General features: G+C 38.9%; 1 long non-coding RNA gene across 3 annotated transcripts in view; it reads right to left on the bottom strand.

The window, feature by feature from the left end:
* Nucleotides 1-8070: 8070 nt before the first annotated feature.
* Nucleotides 8071-20412, bottom strand: part of LOC144457730 (uncharacterized) — a 268762-nt gene continuing 256420 nt past the window's right edge. For all 3 annotated transcript variants that reach the window (XR_013487180.1, XR_013487182.1, XR_013487181.1), the window contains one exon: nucleotides 8071-8572. This is a non-coding gene — a long non-coding RNA (uncharacterized LOC144457730). The remainder of the gene's footprint in view (nucleotides 8573-20412) is intronic.

Here is a 20412-nt window from a genome sequence, read left to right on the forward strand (position 1 = left end):
TTTTCTGGAATGAATGCAAGGAATATAAGTTACTTAGCATTGGATTATATGTATATATATTGTATGTGTATATATGTATACATGTATATACACATTTATTACATATTTTATATATATGTTACTTAGCATTGAGCTATTGGTATTTATATATTGATATTGGTATGTCGTGTGTGTACATATATAATATGTGATTTATATATGTATATGTATATGTATGTGTGTGTGTATGTGTACCTGTGTTACAAAAGAGTCACTATCCAGGGAGGGGGTGATAATAGGTTAGCGGATAAATAAGAAAAAAGTGCATCAACAAAACATTTTTAAGACATATGAGAAAACAAAAAAGGGCAGCAGGGGATGTAAATAGGAAATTTTGTTCCTATCCACCAAATATATGCATATATAACCCATAATTTTTTCAAAAACAAACTATATAGCAAAAGTTCAGTTTCTTCTACAATTGTCTTTCTCCTTCTATACATATTGAAGTGTTTGCTTTTTTGTTGATGATTAAGTTCACAATTCAGAAAAATTAAATTTTAAAAAATGTCTCTTTTTGTCTCTTGCACCCCCAAGTAGCCTTCCTCCTCCTCCTCCTTCTTCTCCTTCTTCTTCCTTTTGCCTTGTTCACCTTCATTCGCATGCCCCACTCCCCACACCCAGGGCTGAAGGCTCATTTAGAAATGCAGGTCAGACCCTGCTTCCTGGGTTAGCCTGATGATACTTTTCTCCTGGGAAATGTGCTTTTCAAAAAAAAAGTGGAGTGGGGTATTTCTAAATAAAACAGAACTAAGAATTGAGCAGCAGCCAGGCTGAGGTCTTCCCTTCCCTAGGGCATCCAGCATCCAGCCAGAGGGCAAATCCACCATTTTCTCTTAGTCAATACGGAGCATCCCAATCCTTCCATTTGGCATTTAAATTTCTTCACAATACGGACCCTTCCTACAATCTTCTCACACATTAATCCCCTTCCTACACTCACTCTGTGATCCAGCCATGTTGTCCTACACATGATACTCCTAATCACACATACTTTGGCCCATCTCCTTTCTCTATGCCATTGCACCGGCTGTCCCTCATGCTTAGATTATACTTTTTCTTCACCTCTTGGAATCTCTTTAAGACTCAGCTCAAGCGTCTCCTTCTACATGAAGTCTTGCCTGACCTCTCCCACCCCCTCAGACCACATGATGCTACTGAATGCTTTCCCCTAACTCCTTTGAGTTTATTTTGTATATCATTTGAGATTTTTTTTGCAGTATATAACAACAGAAATAATCTTCCTTAATGACCCTCTGATAGTAAACATCAGGAAAGACACAAAACAGGGAGATGTGTGCTTGACAAGAGTATTCACCCTGTTGATGGAAAAGATCTGGCACAGAGTCTATGGTGAGGGAGTCCCTGTGGGTGATACAGTCCCCCAGATTCTCCCATTTGAGGGTAACACTGTGTTGAATGCACCAAGTCCCAAGGCTTCGAAAGAGATTTGTAATCTCTCAAAGGAGTTTGACCCGTCCACAAGACCAAATGGCCATTGTCCAGGTTTCAACATGCATCTGAATGGACACACTATAGAGCTTACCCAACAATATGTATGACAAACATTACAGATGGTCAATGAGCTGGACCCAGAGTTTAAAATGGGTGTAAGAGAAACTGAGGAGAGATCCTCCCAAGCCCCCGGTATAACTGCCTCATGACCTGACATAAAGATAGATGGGAGTTACCATGCATGGCCAGAGCTGACCATGGAGACAAAACATTAAATAACCAACAAACTATGTTACCTGGGAAAGCAATTTATCTCAAGGAACATTTTTCTTGAGAAAGGTGTGTAACTATCCAAGGAATTGATCACTCCTTGGAGATTTACACAACAAATAGGTATTTGGGGCTCTTATCAAGCCCCAACTTTTGTTAGAGATGTGTGCGTGCCTGGACGTGAGCGCTCACCAAGGAGACATACACAAAATAAAATGCTACGACTGTCTTTCCTTGGTCTACATAATTATGAAAAGGGTCATTGGAAAGGGATTTTTGGAGTACTTTGATGCAGAGATAGGGATGCCGACTCTCTGCCAGAGGCAGATTGCGCACACAATCTCCATTGTGTTCCAGGGTAGGATGCTCCCCATTGCCTCCCTGACCAGACCTTTTTGCCTGTTTTCCAGTTTCCCCGGTCTATTAGGTATTTGAGCTCACCTGGTCAGTAAGTGTGTATCCTTTCTTTGCTTATTCCTACTTTCCTTTATTTTGATTATTACTTATTGCATTGAATGTTATTCTTATCTTTATTGCTTCTGTGGTTTTTAATCATTATTAATCATTGTAAATAAATGTGATTATTTGTTGTTTATCCTCTGTACGTGTCATTATATCTTGAGATCCGAACCTAAATCGAATCTGCGCAGTACGTAATCCTTTCGATTACAATGGGATAGACTGTTAGTGCGTTCTGTCTCTTTTTCTGGCACTATCGTCATTACTGTACAGATGGAAGGAGGCTACACAGATATCAGGGCATCCTACATTTTCTCTTTGTTTCATGGGTTTCTATGGCCAAATAATTAATAAATTAGGGCTCAGCCTACTGGTGAGGAGTCTGTGTTTAGCTAGACTGGTCCTTAGAAAGCAAGTATGGTCTGTTTCTGGTACAGTACTCAAAACTTTTCAAGAATGATTAGGCCTGCTCAGTGATGCAACAGATGGACCTACAGTCTGGAAGACATGAGTTTGTATCCTATATCAAATGCTGGACAAACCACGTCACCTCTCTCGGTCTCCGTATCTTCATCTGTAAAATGGAGGTAATAATACCAAACTCATAGGGCTGTTGTGAGGATCAAACAGGATATCATGTCAAGTGAGCAAACCTTAAAGTGCTATAGATATGCTTTTGTTGTTGTTCAGTTGTTTCAATTATATCTGACTTGCCATTTCCTTCTGCAGCTCATTATACAGATGAATAAAATGAAGCATAAACAGGTTAAGTGACTTGCCCAGGGTCACACAGCTAGTAAATGTCCAAGGCCATATTTTAACTCACACAAAGGAGTCTTCCTAACTCCAAGCCTGGCACTCTATCTACTGCATCACTTAGCTGCCCAATAGATATACTAGTTATTATTGTTAAGCTTGCACACTGCTGGCATGACCTTTGAGAACCTAGGGTCCCTTCTATGTTATGAGACAGCATTTGTAGGGGTCATTGCAATGCAACAAATATTTATCAATCACATATACATTGGCACTAGGGCAATCTCTTCAATTCTGGTCTTACTGATTTCCTTATCGTCTTTGTCAAGCCCAAGGCAAAGGAAGAGGGATTGATCTTTCAAAGAATTCCAAGGATCGGAGTAATAAAAGGGTAGCTGCACAACTGTATAATACTGTGATCATGAGGCAAACATCAAAGGCATGATCTCCACCTGACTCTTGACCACAGCCACTGGCTGCACCCTCTTTCTCTATCTTTACAATCTGCACCATTAGTCACAAGAGAAACTGGGCAAGGGAGGGTGTTTGGACAAGTGGGGAGTCATATCCACACCTACAAGAGGGGAGAAATTCCTATACCCAATGAAAAGCAAATACATAGTGCAAAGGAGAACATTTTAACAATCTTTCTAAAGTGCCTGCTATTATTATGAGCAAGACACTACGCAAGTATCTTGGGGGATAAAAAGATAAATTGGTGTCATTGTTGCCCACAAGGAGTTTACAGAATATTGTGGAATGCTTCATATACAAAGAAAATTTAACACAAGAATTTTCAACAGTTAGAGATGAGCAGTCCTGAACAAGTTACTTTCTTCTCCGGGCCTCAGTCTCCTTATCGGTAAAATGGGAGCGGGGGTAGGAATGGCTGTTGTCTTTCATTCTCAAAGAAGACCAAAATGACATCACGAGGCTAGAGTCTAGTTACAGGGCGTCAGACTATGGCTGATAGGGCCAATATGAGATCAGAATGTTCTACCACAGATCATGCACAAATAGTTCGTGTGAACATTTGGGGTGGATTTTCTAAATTTGCCCATGTCAAGTTTCTTTTGAGCTACTTCACTTCTGCTTTGCTCTTAAAGCACAGAACGTTCTCTGATGAGGGCACATCATGCTGAGTGGTCCTGTGCCAGTGTCTGTCATGTCACACAATCAATTCCAAAGTTCTTAAGAGACATCTTGAGAGTGTCCTTGTGTTGTTTTTTCCGACTACCATATGATCACTTGCCCTCTGTGAGTTCTCCATAAAATAGACTTTTGCACAAGCATACGTTTCGCATTTGAACAACATGGCCAGCCCATCAAAGTTGCGCTCTCTGCAGTAGAGTTTGAATGCTTGGCAGTTTAGTTCGAGTGGGAACACCTCTCTAACAAAGCTCCCTCCAGCTCTGACATTCACGGATGGCACCCAAGGAGGTACTGAGAGAAGAGAAGCAGCAGGAAGAGAGAGATGAGAAGTCTGGGGAGTAAAGCAGAGACGTGGGCAAATATTCAACCAAAATTTAATGTAGAAGGGGAGGAATCTTTGAGCTAAGGAGACCAGGAACAGAAAATTTATAGACTATGAAGGTTTTCATGTATGTATGTATGTATGTATGTATGCACGTTATATGTTTGTATATATTGTGTATTTCCATATACATACATGTATGTTTATATGTGAGTATATGCATGTAGATAAGCATACATACATATGTGCTTTTAAAATGTCTTAGGTAAATATTTTTCCATTCAAATCTTATGAGAATGGAAGATTGAATGCTGTCTATATACTAGGGCTGTCCAGAGAGAAGTCTTTCTTATACACTCCCTCCTACAACACAGGGCTGGGTGCCATGAATTCCTGGACTTATCCACACCCACAGGACACTGGCCATCCCTGAACAGGGGAAAGCTCTCTTCTAGCAGACAGAGAATCCAAATACAATCTTCAGCTTTATCTACAAGTCCAGATCTGAGTTTCTATCAAATTTTTAAAAATATGAAGTTAAATAATTTCTATGCATTTTCATTTTCTCAACACCAATTCTCTACTTCGTTGCCTCTCCTCCGTTCCCCTTCACATTGCTATTAGATTAATACTCCTCATGCAGAAATCTCACTATCCCACTTTGCTAAAAACTCTATAGTGCCTTTCTTTTGCCTAATATAAAATCTGTCTAAGGTCCTCTGTAATACTACCTTTCTAGCTTTATTCTTTCCCCCTTCTACCCTCAACCATTCTTTATATTTCAACCAACTTGGCATATTTATCTCCCAAATACATCCCAACCTTCCAGATCGCCATGCCTTTGCTCGTGGCCCTCCTTATAATCTATGCTTATTAAAATTCTACTCATCCTTCAAGACTAAATTCAAATGCAAGGAAGCCTCCTTTGACCCACCCCCACTGCCACTCCACTACCATACCTTCAAAATGATATTTTCTTCATAGACCTCAAGTAGCGCCTGTCACCTTTTTTTTTTTAGTGTACTCACTGAAAAATCAGTATTTTTTTATTATAGGTATTTCAATCAAATGACAAACATTTATTAATGTTTGTTACTACACGCCAGGCATCTTGCAAAGAGTTGAGCATATTAAGGGGAAAACAGGAGCTTACATTCTACTGGGAGAAGACCATATAAATAAATACATACATACAAAGTCCATGAAAGGTAACCTTAGAAAGGAAGCTTTAGTAATTAGGGAAATTTGGGAAAAGCTTCCCAAAGGAGTTAGTGTTTCAGCTGAGGCCTAAAGGTACTAAGAGATTCTAAGAGGTTGAGGTGAGAAGGGAGAATGTTCTAGGCTCAGAAGACATTTGTGTATGTGTTTGAATTTTGCCCCTCAAAGGCAGGACTATAACTTATTTGTGTTTGTAGCTCCCCCAAAGCGTAGCTCAGTGCTTTGTACATAATGTGAGGGAAGCATGTTGGCAGTCAGTCAATAAGTATTTATTAAGCACCTATTATGTGCTTAATACTCAGACCGTGCCAGATACCGTGCTAAACGCTAGGGATAGCAGAGCCAGGGTTAAAAGGCCAGTGAAAGGAAGTGTGTTGCCTATGGTAATTTAGTCAATCAATTGGTCAAAAATGTTTTTTGAGCGTGTGTATGTGTGTGCACATTGGGGAAGGAGGAGGAAAGGGAGGTGTATGTTTGCATGTTGTTGAGATACAACTCTGCAGTTCATGGACTCCCTTCAAGTGTACAAATTCATTAAACTAGCCATGAGCAAGAGGAAAAGAGATTAGAAAAAAGAAAAGGAAATTTACTAAGGCCCTTGGCCAAATTGAAACAAAAGAAAGGGAAATAAGGTGACAAGGGACAGTGAGGGCATCAGATGGGTAAGTTTAGAAAAACAAGCAACAATGACCCAGTGGTCATTGCTAACATAAGACATTTACCCATGAGGATAACTGTTATTGGAAGAGTAGCCCTTTAAATATTTCTTCTCCAGTGACACATGTTTCTGAAGGAGAGGAGCAGGAGCTCTTGTTTTCTTTGCCCCAGAGTCTGGCTCAAAGCAAAAATAAAATTGCTGAAACAGATATTTCTCCCTCCTGATGAACCGTCTTTACAATAAGCTGCTTGCTGGGGTCAGAGAAACCTGAGCTCAGAGGCTTTCTGCATACACAAAAGTTCATATGGGGGAATCGTCCTAAAGAGTTTGAGGAAATCTGCACAGATACAATCTGTTTTTATCTACCCTCTAGCTTGGATTTGAGACCACCTTGCTCATTGTGTCTCATCTCCTTTCTTCCCTTCTTCCCAATTGCCCAGCCTCCTCTCCGCCTCTTTGGGAACTGGCTGCCAGCTATAGCTAACCAAGCGTGTGATGAGTCTGAAGCATTAAGTCCTAAAAGTGGGATCAGAAGAGAGAGCCGTGGTAAAGGGGAATCAGACTTTCAAAGTTGGGATGGGCCTTGAGAATCACCTAGTCCAATCCCCCCATTTTGAAAAGGAGGAAAGTAAAGACCAGAGGGGAACATATGTTGTCAGTCAACAAGTATTTATTAAGCACCTACTATGTGTTTAACATCCACGGAGCGTCAGGTACTGTGCTAACTACAGGGAGTAGCAGAGCCAAGATTAGAAGACCAGTGGCCATAGTCATTCAGTCACCAAACATTTATTAAGTGACTAGTATGTACCAGGCATTGTGCTAGGCACTGAGAGTAGCTGAGAAGAAGCAGAGCCTGGGTTAGATTCACTGACTCCAAATCCAGCGCTTCTCCTATACCACCTCATTTAGTTTTGTACAGGGGTAGGAGTTGGAGAGAGAATAGGATTTTTCTTGACATGGTTGTTGTACAGTCATTTTCAGTGATGTCCAATTCTTTGTGATTCATTTTGTGATTTTCTTGTCAAAGATACTTGGAGTGGTTTGCCATTTCCTTATCCAGCTCGTTTTACAGGAACTGCACGTCAGGAACTGAGACAAACATGTTTAAGTGGCTTGCCCAGGGTCATACCTCTAGTAAGTGTCTGAGGCTAGATTTGAACTCAGGAAGATGAGTCTTCCTGACTCCAGGCCTGGCACAGTATCTACTGTACCACCTCGCAGTCTGCTACTGACATGGAAAAGAGGGCAATGTCTTAAAAGAGGAACAATAGTGGAATGACTCAAATCAAAATAAACAACCCAAGGTAATATAAGGGTACCATCATAGGTATGATAATAGAATGGAATAAAGAGAAAAATATATATAGTGGACAAAAAGGACAAGCCAGAGACTAGGGGATGGCAATTTACTTACAATAGTTATTTGCTGAGGCCATACCATCCCTGTCCCCCAAATGTACCCAGTGAGATAAGATTCAAGTGATGGTTATGAGGCAGTATACTTTCAGAAAGTTCAGTAGATCTGGAATATTGGGTTCAGTTCCTGGCAACGTAGTTTATAAAGGTCACTGATAATCTAGAAAGTGTCCAGAGAAGAGCAACCATGAGTGAAGGTCTATATTGTATTAGGATAGATTGAAAGAAAAAGGAAAGTTTAGTCTGGAAAAGAGAAAACTCAGGGGGAACATGATAGTTGTCCAACAGGGCTTTGATATGAATGAATGAATTAAAGAGGAGATGAATGAAAAGCATTTATTAAGTACTTACTATGTGCCAGGCATTACACTAACTAGTAGGAATAAAAAACAACAATAAGATAAACTCCTTGCCCTCAAGGAGCTTACATTCTAATGGGGGAAGACAACACATGAAAGAGAGCTAAAAATTAGGGGGTAGGGAGACAGAGGCCATTTGGAAATGTCCAAGATGTGACATGGAGGTAAAAACTCAATTCTCAAAGTCCAGGGCCCCACGGGTCAAGGTCTATATTTATTGTATTTGGTCCCAGAGAATGAAACCAAGAGCAAAGAGTAGAAGTTGACAAGAGGCAATGATTAGGAAAATTTTCCTAATAACCAGAGTTGTCCAGAAGTGCAGTGGTTTGCCTTGAGAGATGGTAGAGGTCTTCAAGTAGAGACCAGATGACCACTTATTAAATATGTTATTGTAGGGGTTCCTTTTGTGTATGAGTTGAACAAGATGGCTTCCAAGGTCCCTTCCAGCTTTCAAATTCTGTGATTCTGTGAATGACAAATGAAATACATCCATCATTAAGCAATTTGTTTTCTTCTAACTGAAAGCAAATCACCAAAAACATATGCAGGTTTAGCCACACCAGTAAAGGTCCAAGGCTAAGCATTTAAATGTGGGCTTCTTTCAGAGAGAATATCAAAGTAAAGATAAAAGCTACAACATCAATTATATGTAAATCTAATCAAGTGTAGGCACCGGAGTCTTACAGTGGGATTTCCTCAGTTTATGCAATTCAGCTTTGGATATGACTCCTGTTTAAATGACGCTACAGAGGAATAAGCAACCTCTGGGAGGTTGGGCATGGATTCTGAGATCAAGACCGATAGCTAAAGATCTATAGGATAGGCCTCTGAGAAAGATGTTAAAGGATTTGAAATCATACAATCAATTGGAACTTGGAACAATGTTAATGGATTTGAAATTACACAATCAATGAAACTGGCAATGTCAAGCCTGGAGAAGAATAGATTTTGGGGGCACATAACTACCCTCCAGTATCTGAAGGGTTGTCCTTTGGAAGTGGGGTTAGTCTTGTGCTACTTGGCCCCAGAGGGTAGACCAATGGATGGATTCTTGATTTGACTTCTTCTGGTCTGGTGGCATTCTAGTGAGAAGCAGTGCAGTAAAGGAGAGGCTCTATCCCTCCCCGTCTGAGGCAGGGCTGTGCTGGCAAATGTTTAACAATTAGCACTCCAGAAAAAAAAATGTACACACAAGACACTTTCAAGTTTAACCTACATTATTGATATTTTCTCCATCACTTTATTACGTCTATGCAGTCAATAAAATAATAAATCAAACCCTGATTTGAGGTGTTTGCTGATTTCCAAGATATACATGCTCACACAGAAAATTTAACAATTGGCTCTCAAGCTGGTATGAACTGGCTCTCGTATACCCCTGATCTGAGGCCAATATACGGCCAATGAATAGAGTCCTCCATGTGTTGCCTCAACATTTGTTCTTTCATTTTAGGTGAAGGAGATCAGAGGCTCTAACTTTGCGAGTTTAGTCCATGCTGAAGTTTGCCATCAGCCAGTCTAGCTCTGAGGCTCCCAGGAGCAAACTTCCAGACCCTGCTCAGTAATATCAGGGACACTGGCTCGTGCAGCATGAAGGAGACACATGTACATCTGGATGTGAACTTGGTCAGAGCAATGCTCTGCAGAAACTTTATTAAGGCTGAGCCTACTTTTTTGGGGGACCATGGTGGTATCAAAAAGAGTGTTTTCCTGAAATATTGGGGGGAACTATTTGAACTTCTATTCTTGTTCTATCTTCGAAGCAAATATCTCTTTTTAAGAGACAGGAAGATAAAGAGACAGAGATGAGAGAAAGGGGGAGAAAGACAGGGAGAGGAAGAGGGAGACAGAGAGGGAGAGGGGGAAGTGAAGGAGATGAAGAGGGAGAGGGAAAGTCAGAAAGAGTTAGGGAGAGAGAGAGGGGAAAAGGAGGAAGACAGAGAAGGGGAGGGAAACAAGGAAGAGAGAAAGAGAGGGGGGAGGGAGGGAGCAAAACAGAGAGAAGGAGAAAGAGGAGGAGAAAAAGAAGAACAGCAGCAGGAGAAATGACAACAACCACCGTAACAGGTGGAAGTTGCAAGAAGGCAAATTTAGGTTCAATGCCTGAAAAAACCCTATAACCCTGAGAGCTATGCACCTCAAATGGAATGGGCTTCCTTGGAATATAGTAGCTTCTGCTTTACTGAAGTTATTTAATGTCATCATCAGCCTCATGTGACCAGAGCAGGTCATTTAACTTCTCTGTTTCCTCATCTGTAAAATGAAGAGATTATACCAGACGGTCTGAAGTCCTTTCTAGCTCTAGCTCTCTAATCCTGTGATCTACTTGTCAGGTATATTGTAGAAAGGACCCTTATTCATGTAGAGGTTGGATTAGATGACCTTTGAGATTCTATGAATCTAGGTTAATCTAAGGTTCTTAATTTGACTTCCCTGAATTAAAAAAACAAAACAAAACATTTTATTAACTATTTCAATGTAACTGGTTTCCTTCATAACTCTATATATTTTATTTTGGGCATTTAAAAACATTTTTCTGAGAAGGGACCCAATGGCACCACTAGACTTCCAATGGGGTCCAGGACACATGCAAAAAAGTTAAGAATCCCTGGTCTAAAAGGGAAGACCCTTATGATTTTTGAAAGATATCTCCTTTCCCAGGAACCACAATGAACAAACCTCTCATTAATACTCAGAGTCTCTTCCTCTAAGAAACATTTCCCATACACATACCTATTGTTTTCTTTTTTAATTATTATGAGTTAGTACCTAATGTCTATCCTATACCCATGGCCCCACTATCATATATGTACAATTTTACACATGTTTACAATTTACCCAAGGCATGAGATGTGGAAGTCTTTCAATGCCTTCCACTATCTCTTAAGATATCTCTTTATCACCATCCCCTCCTCAGTCAGCAGGTACCTCAGCGTAACTGAGTTCAGATGAGACTGTCCCATCCAGGTATCACCTGAGCCAATAGCCTAGGCATTAAAATTCCTGAAACTAGCCCAGGCCCTGAATATGGATAGCCCAGTTGATAATGTAAAGCTGATGTGGCCTTTGCTATAAACATTCCAAAAAGGAGAAGATGGGAGAACTGAAAGGAAGAGAAAGGGAAGAAGAAAATATTTTAAGAAATCCTTCAGCAGAACCTGATAACCCCAGAGTACACTTTGATTGGCGCCAGACAGCACACAAAAGGCAAAAAGGCATATCCAGGACTGGGCACCTTAAGCCTTCGTGTTTGCCTTTTGTTAAGCAAACTAATAAATCCCTATGAGGTTTTAGCCATGCTGGCCTTCCAATTTTTATTTATTGGCCAAAACTGCAGGCAGATTTTTTCCTGGTTACCCCAGGTAAATAGCAATCTTCCTTCCACACCCTCTTGTCATCAACCTGTGTGTCTATTTGCCTTCTCCCTCAACAAACCCTTTGCTCTATACAACCAACATCCAGAACACATATCTTTGAAGTCATCTTTGGTGATGAACTTCCCAAAGAAGGCAATCATATTTTATTCCCCCCACCATGGGATACGGATTTTTTTTTTGCAATTATGTAAAATGTTTCCATATTAGTCATTTTGTACACGAAGATTCAAATAAAAGAAAAAAAGAAAGAAAATGAAAAATAGCATGCTTCAGTCTGTATTCAAACAATATCAGTTCTTTCTCTGGAGGCAGATAGTATGCTTCATCATTATTCCTTTGGGATTGTCTTGGATCATTGTATTGCTGAGAATAGCTAAGTCACTCACAATTCTTCATGGAACAATGTTGCTGTTACTGTGTACAATGTTCTGGTTCTGCTCACTTCACTTTGCATCAGTTCATGTAAGTCTTTCCAGGTTTTTTCTGAAATCATCCTGCTTGTCATTTCTTATAGCACAATAATATTCCATTATAATCATATACCACAGCTTGTTTAGCCATTCCCAATTGATGAACATTCCTTTGATTTCTAATTCTTAGCCACCACAAAAAGAGCTGCTATAAATATTTTTGTACAAATAGGTCCTTTTCTCTTTATTCTAATTAATTTAATTTCTTTTCTTCTCTTATTGCTATAGCTAACATTTCTAGTACAATATTAAATAATAAAGGTGATAATGGACATCCTTGCTTCACCTCTGATTGTACTGAGAAGGCTTCTGGTTTATCCCCATTACAGATAATGCCTCCTGATGATTTCAGATAAATATTACTTACCATTTTAAGGTAAGCTCTATTTATTCCTACGCTCTCTAGTGTTTTTAGTTGGAATGGGTGCTTTATTTTGCCAAAGGCTTTTTCTGCATCTATTGAGATAATAATATGACTTCTATTGGTTTTGTTATTGATACGGTCAATTATACTGATAGTTTTCCTAATATTGAACCAGCCCTGTATTCCTAGTATAAATCCCACCTGGTCATAGTATATGATCCTTGTGATATATTGCTGTAGTCTCTTTGCTAGTATTTTCTTTAAAATATTCGCATCAATATTCATTAGGGAAATTGAGCTATAATTTTCTTTCTCTGCTTTGGCTTTTCCTGGTTTGGGTATCAGCACCATATTTGCATCATAAAAGGAGTTTGTAGGACTCTTTCTTGTTTTTAGTTGCATGCCCAATTAATTGATCTACTTTTTCTCTGTTTTATTGATGTAAGCAATTAGAGACATAAATTTTCCCCTAAGTACCACTTTGGTTGCATTGCATAAACTTTGGCATGTTGTCTCATTGTTGTCATTTTCTTTAATGAAATTACTGTTTCTATGATTTGTTCTTTGGGACTTTAGGATTGTTTTTTAGGATTAGACTGTTTAATTTCCTATTAACTTTAATCTCTCCTTTCATTGTCCATTATTGAATGTAATGTTTATTGCATTATGATCTGAAAAGGATGTGTTTACTATTTCTGCTTTTCTGCATTTAGTTGTGAGGTTTTTATGTCCTAATACATGGTCAATTTTTGTGTAGGTACCAGGTACTGCTAAGAAAAAGATAAATTCCTTTCTATTCCCATTCAATTTTCTCCAGAGATTTATCATATCTAACTTTTCCAGAATTTTATTCACCTCTTTAACTTCTTTCTTCTTTACTTTTGGTTAGATTTATTTAGTTCTGAGAGAGGAAAGTTGAGAATCCCACTAGAATAGCTTTATTATCTGTTTCCTTCTGTAACTCATTCAACTTCTTCAAAAATTTAGATGCTATACCATTTGGTGCATATATGCTTAGTTTTGATATGACTTCATTGTCTATGGTGCCTTTCAGCAAGATATAGTTTTCTTCTTTATCTCTTTTAATTAGATATATTTTTGCTTTTGATTTCTCTGAGATCATTATTGTTACCCCTATTTTCTTTGCTTCAGCTGAAGCATAATAGATTCTGCTCCAGCCCCTTACCTTTAGCCTGTGTATCTCTGTACTTCAAATGTGTTTTTTGTAAAGAACATATTGTAGGATTCCAGTTTTTAATCTATTCTGCTATTTGCTTCTGTTTTATGAGCGAGTTTATCCCATTCACATTTATAGTTATGTTAACTGTGTATTTCCCTCCATGCTATTTTTTGCTTGTTTATCCCTGCCCCTTTACTCCCCATTCTTTCCCTCCTCATAAGTGTTTTACTTCTGATCACTGCCCTCCTCAATATACTCTCCCTTTTATCAGTCCCCCCCCCGACCCCTTCTATTAGCTCCATACCTTTTTACTTCCTTATAGGGCAAGATAAATTTCTATATCCAACTGAATGAGCCAATTTTGATGAGAGTAAGGTTTAAGCTTTTCCAGCCACCACCCCGCATCTTCACTTCCATTATAATAGCTCTTTCTTATATGAGATAATTTAGATTCAATCTCCCCCCTCCTTCTTCTTCCAATGCAATTTTCTTTCTCACCCCTTTATTTTGTTTTTTTGTGGGTATCATCCCATCAAAGTCACTTATGTCCACCCCTTATGTCCTCTGTCTATATATATTCCTTCTAATTGCTTCTAATTGCTCTTATAGTAATAAAGTTACAATTATTGGGGGAGTTAGGTGGCACAATGGATAGAGCACCAACCCTGGAGTCAGGAAAGCCTGAGTACAAATCTGGTCTCAGACATTTGACACTTACTAACTGTGTGACCCTGGGCAAGTCATTTAACCCCAATTGCTTCGCAAAAAACCTGCAATCCCCTCAAAAAAAGAGTTACAAATATTTTCTTGCCATAAAGAAATTTAAACAATTTAACCTTATTGAATTTCTTATGTTCTCTCTTTCATTTCTTTTTCACATTTTTTGTGTTTCCCTTGAGTCTTGTATTTGGAGGTCAAAATTTTTATTCAGCTCTGGTCTTTTAATTAAAAATGCTTGAAAGTCCTCTATTTATTAAATGTTCATTTTTTTCCCTGAAAGATTATATTCAGTTTTGCTGGGTAGGTGATTCTTGGTTGTAATACTAACTCCCTTGCCTTCTGGTATATCATATTCCAAGCCCTCTGTTTCTTTAATGTGGAAGCTGCCAAATCGTGTGTAATCCTGACTGTAGCTCCACAATATTTGAATTGTTTCTTTTTGGATGTTTGCAATACTTTTTCCTTGATCTGTGAGCTCTAGAATTTGGCTATGATGTTTCTGGGAATTTTCATTTTGGGATCTCTTTAAGGTGGTGATCAGTGGATTCTTTCTATTTCTATTTTGCCCTCTGGTTCTAATATATTAAGGCAGTTTTCTTTGATAAATTCTTGAAAGACGTTGTCCAGGCTTTTTTTTTTATGTCATGGCTTTTTTTTTTATATTATCTCTCCTGGGTCTATTTTCTAGGTCAGTTGTTTTTTCCAATGAGAAATTTCATATTTTCTTCTATTTTTTTTTACTTTTTTGATTTTGTTTTACTGTATCTTGATGTCTCATACAGTCATTTATTTTCACTTATTCAATTCTAATTTTTAAGGAATTATTTTCTTCAATGAGCTTTTGCACTTCCTTTTCCATTTGGCCAATTCTATTTTTAGGGAGTTGTTTTTCTCAGTAAAATTTTATACATCTTTTCCCATGCTATTGACACTTTTTTCATAATTCTCTTGCACTACTCTCATTTCTTTTCCCAAATTTTCTTCTCCTCTTCTAATTTGCTTTTTTAAATCATTTTTAAGCTCTTTTAGCAATTATTTTTGGGCCTGAGACTAAACTACATTTTTCTTTGAAGCTCCATGTGCAGCCATTTTGACACTATTGTCCTCTTCTAAGTTTATATGCCTTGATCCTCTCTATCACCATAGTAACTTTCTATACTCAACCTCTTTTTTTGGCTTTTTGTTTGTTTGTTTGTTTGTTTGTTTTTTGCTCATTTTTTTTCTACCTTTTTTGTGACTTGCTGTTTGTATGTGAGAGTTGGACTCTGGTCCTGCACTGTCTCAAGCTTTTTGTGCTGGGCTCTGGATATTACTGCTGGCTTTCACTGGGTTTCAGGGCTTAGTCGTTAAGGCAATCGTATTTTGAATACATTCAACCAGAGGCTATGGGAAAGGAAGTTTTCACATAGGCCATCTGGGACCTGCAGACAAACTGTGTTTTGTTATTTGTAATCATCAAATCAATGTTAGGGCTGGAAGGGTTCTTAGAGATAACTTAATAGTTGCACTCCTCCATTTTAGAGGTGAAGAGACTCAAACAGTTAGAATCTTGGGGTATCTTCACTATTGGTCATTCCATTAAGCTCATTTCCATCTATTAGAACACCTTGCTAAAGAAATACCAGGGTTTTTTTTTTTCCATCTGCTCCCCTACCAGGACTGTAACAGGCTATAGAATTAAATCAGCATTCTTTTGCACTAACCTGCCATAAATGGCCATTGCTCTGAGCTAGTGATTATTTTCAAGACTGCCTTTAAAACCAAGAGTTTACTGTCTTTGAGTTGGGGGGCTTGACTGGACATAGCTGCTACCTTCAGTTTCATACCTTTGTTGAGGGTCTTGAATCACATGTCAACATGGCCCCAGACATGCCCAGAGGGGTTTCCCATAAAATATCCATGACGGTCAAGATTTGATAGCATGGAAAAATCCTGCAAATAATGGCTTTGATAAATGTTTTTGGTGTTAATTTGGCTTGAAAACAAGACCCATAACAAATGATGAAAAATTAAAGTATCTTTGGTGTATGAATTAAACCCATACTTCATGTTGTTCTATGGACTGTAAAATATTCAAAGTTCTTTTTAGTCTATAAGCTTCTAAGAGAACAAGAATCATGCATATATTTAGCTCAAAAATGCCAGAGCTGGACATCATAATCCAACCTCCTTTTTTCAGAGATGAGAAAACTGAAGCCTAGAAAGGCTCATTAAAGGCAACAGATTTAGGATTGGAACTCAGTTTCCTGACTCTCAATGCTTTTGGTACTATGCTTCATGCTATATGGAGCCAGGAGAAAGGGCTTAATTATGGTAGTAATTTTGGGGGTGATGAATGATGAAGGAAGAGTGGTTTGGCCCAAGATCCCATCAGGAAATTGGTACCCTGGGGCATCTGACAACTTGGGCACTGTTCCCTAGTATCCTGGGCTCCTCCAATTCATTTAGACAAATGTGCTCAGAGCCTCCAAAACTTGTAATCAGATCCCATTATCCAATACCACTTTTGATGATCTTTCTTCTGGCTTACTGAAAATGAAGGAAGGAGTTGAAAAAAGTGAAAGAAGAGACTTAGGCCTTTTGTACCAAAAAAGCACTCTATGAAGAGTTGAAAACCTGCTCTGGGCATTGGGGGGTAGAAGAGTACTTTTGAAAGGACTACATCTTTTAAAAGAGGATTCTTTTCTTGCCTCTTATCACATTAGACTAGGATTTCAGTCATTGCAAAGTAAATGTAAGAGGAAGGTAAAGCTCAGGGAGATATTCTTGAGTATTTAGTACATGAAGTGTTTGGATACTTCCTTTCTCAAGGATAAAGAAAAAGCTGGCTGATGTTTACATGCAGCTTTCTACCCTACCATGTAATTCATTCCCTGTAGCTAGCTACCCATGCAAAATGAGAAAGTTTTGCTCCTAAGGGCTGTGTTGACACCCCATGATTTGGGCCATTATTTCCAGTGGGAGAAATGGAAGATGAATCCTTGGCAAGTTACCTAGATAAGACCCCAGTAATAAAAAAAAAAACAACTGGCCTTTGACTTGCTAGCCAGAAAAATGGCAATTTTGGACAGTATTGATGATAAAAATAAAAATGAGGCAGCCAGATGGTTCAGTGTATAGAATGCCGGGCCTGGAGTCAGGAAGACCTGAATTCAAATCTGCCTTCAGATACTTACTAGCTGTGTGACCCTGGGAAAGTCACTTAGCCCTGTTTGCCTAAGTTTCCTCATTTTTAAAATGAGCTAGAGAAGGAAATGGCAAACAGTATCTCTGCCAAGAAAACCCCAAATGGGGTCACAAAGAGTCAGACGTGACTGAACAACAACAACAAAATTCCTGTTGCAGGAGGGAAAGAAGAGGTGCCTAGGTTGAGCTGGTGTTGAAAAGGTCATTTCCAATAGTGGATTTCTGTGGAGTAGGAGAACCTTACCCAGCCTCTCCAGAGGTTAACTGTGTATATGTGGGAACAGAGGAGCAATCTATCTAACCATATCATATCTAAAAAGTTAAACATTACTAGTTCTAAGTGAGAACAAGAAATTCTTGAATGTAGATGAACTTACACAACCTGAAGAGGTTTTCCATCATTGACCACTTTCTCTTCCTGGATATTCTTTACTCTCTAGGGTTCCATGACACTACTCTCTCCTGTTTCTCCTCCTAACTATCTAACTGTTCCTTCTCAGTTTCCTTTATTGGCCTATCATCAATGTCATGCCCCCTAACTGGGAGCATTCCCCAAAGTTCTGCCATGCCCGCTTCTAATCTTCTACATCCCCTCTAGGATGACCTAGTCAATCCTCATGGGTTAAATTATCATCTCTATGCCAATGACATACACAAACATACATACATACACAGCATGTGTGTTCTATGTACATATATATGTCAGTGACACACACACACACATATGCACACATACATAGTATGAAAATACTATGTGTGTGTGCTTATATATACACACATACATATGCATACATTGTACTGTATGTTATATATACATATGCTTATATGCACATGTGCCAGTGACCTACATATATATATATAGCATGTATATATTGTGTATCATGTGCTTACATATATACACATAGATAGTATTGCATAATATATACATATGCTTATGTGTATATGTGTGTATATATGCCAATGACATATACAGACACACATATACACACATGCATGGTATGTATATACCATGTATGTATGCTTACATGTGTGTGTATATGGTGTAAGTGTGTGTGTGTATGTGTATCTTCAGCTGTAGCTCCTCAACTTCAGTCTCACATAACCAATCTCCTATTGCCCATTTCAAAGTGGATATCTTGAAAATACTGCAAACTCAGCATATTCAAAATAAAACTCATCATTTCTCCTGCTGCCCCAAACTGCCCCCCTCTTCTAAGTTTTCCCTTTTCTCCCAATGGCACCACCACTCCTCCAGTCTCTCAGGTATATAACCTCAGTGTTAGTCTCACCTCCCTTCTCCTATCTGATCAGCTACCAGTATTGCCGTTTATACTACCCACTACCTCTCCAATCCAACCCCTTTCTCTGTACTCACTTAGCCAGCACTGCAAACCACTTTTGAATATGTTAACTTGATCTTCACAACAACTCTGTGAGGTAGGATCTATTATCAACATTTTACAGATGAGCAAACTGAAGCTGAGAGGGAGTTGGGTGACTTGCCCAGGGTCACACAGCTAGAGAAATGTCTGAGGCAGGATTTAAACTCAAGTCTTGTTGACTCCAAGTTCAGTACTATATCTACTTCATCACTTAGCTGCCTACCATCCTATACAGCACTTCCCAAACTGTTTTCCTTAAATGCATATCTTATCATGTTCCTCCCTTGCTCAGTTAAACTCCAATGGTTCCCTATTGCCTCAAAAATAAGATAGAAATGGCTTTATTCAGCTTTAAAAGTCTTCGACAACTTGGCCCTGGATCTATCTTTCTAGTATGATTGTATATTATTGCCCCTAAACACACTCTATGATCCAGCCAAAGTGGCATTCTCTACGTTTCTCATACATACTAGTCAATCTTGGCACTGCCCAAGTTCATCTCTTATTCCTGGAACATATTCCCACCTCAACTCTGCCTCATAAAATCTCTTTTTCAAGATGCATCTCAAGTACTACTTTCTACATAGAGATTTTTCTGATCCCCCAGCCGCCAGTGCCTACTCTACTTACCTTATATTTAACTGCTTTGCAATTCCTTCTCCTCATATTTAGTCTGTATACACTTAAAATACACTTCTTGTCTCTCCCACCAGAATGCAACCTTCTTGTATGTAGTGATTGTTTCATTTTTTGTCTTTGCATTTCCAGAGCCCAGCATAGTTCCTGGCACATAATAGGATAATAATAATCAGCTAGGTGCTGATTATGATTATGATTAGCTAGGTACTAGCGTACTGGCCCTGGAGTCAGAAAGACCTGAGTTCAAATCTGGTCTCAGACACTTACCAGTCATGTGACCCTAGGAAAGGCACTTAGCTCCATTTTCCTCAGTTTCCTCATCTGTAAAATGAGCTGGAGAAGGTAATGGCAAACCACTCCAGTATCTTTTGCCAAGAAAACCCAAAATGGGGTCACAAAGAGTCAGACATGACTGAGACGACTGAACAACAACAACAAATAACAATAATAATAATAACTGGTATTCATATAACACTCCAAGGTTTGCAAAGCACTTTACAAATGTTATCTCATTTGATCCTCACAACCACCTTGGGAGACAGGTGCTATTATTATCCCTATTTTACAGATGAGGAAACTGAGTCAGAGAGCAACTGAGTGATTTGCCCAGCATCACATAGCTAGTGTCTGAGGCTGCTCTTGAACTCATGTCCTGCGTTCTATCCATTGAGACTCCTGACTGCCTCTACTCAAGCACTAGTTAACTAACTAAGCATTTAATAAATGCTTGTTGACTGATTGATTATTAATAATTTCCTGGCAAATCTGAGGTTCTCAGGAAGAGCTCTAACTTCCCCTCAGAAGCCTATATATAGGCATACACATTGAGTGAAGTAATAGGATATTTCAAGATTTAATTTCTTAAACAATTAATCAGGCCTTTCATTTTGAAGGTAAGAAAATCCATACATCTTTGATGTATGAGCCTCATTATAAGCACGCATTGGGGTTCTCAATCACAAATAGCCACCAATCCTGATGGATCAG

Source organism: Phascolarctos cinereus, unplaced genomic scaffold, assembly GCF_003287225.1.
Source record: "Phascolarctos cinereus isolate Bilbo 61053 unplaced genomic scaffold, phaCin_HiC Scaffold_5;HRSCAF=322, whole genome shotgun sequence".
NCBI lineage: Eukaryota > Metazoa > Chordata > Mammalia > Diprotodontia > Phascolarctidae > Phascolarctos > Phascolarctos cinereus.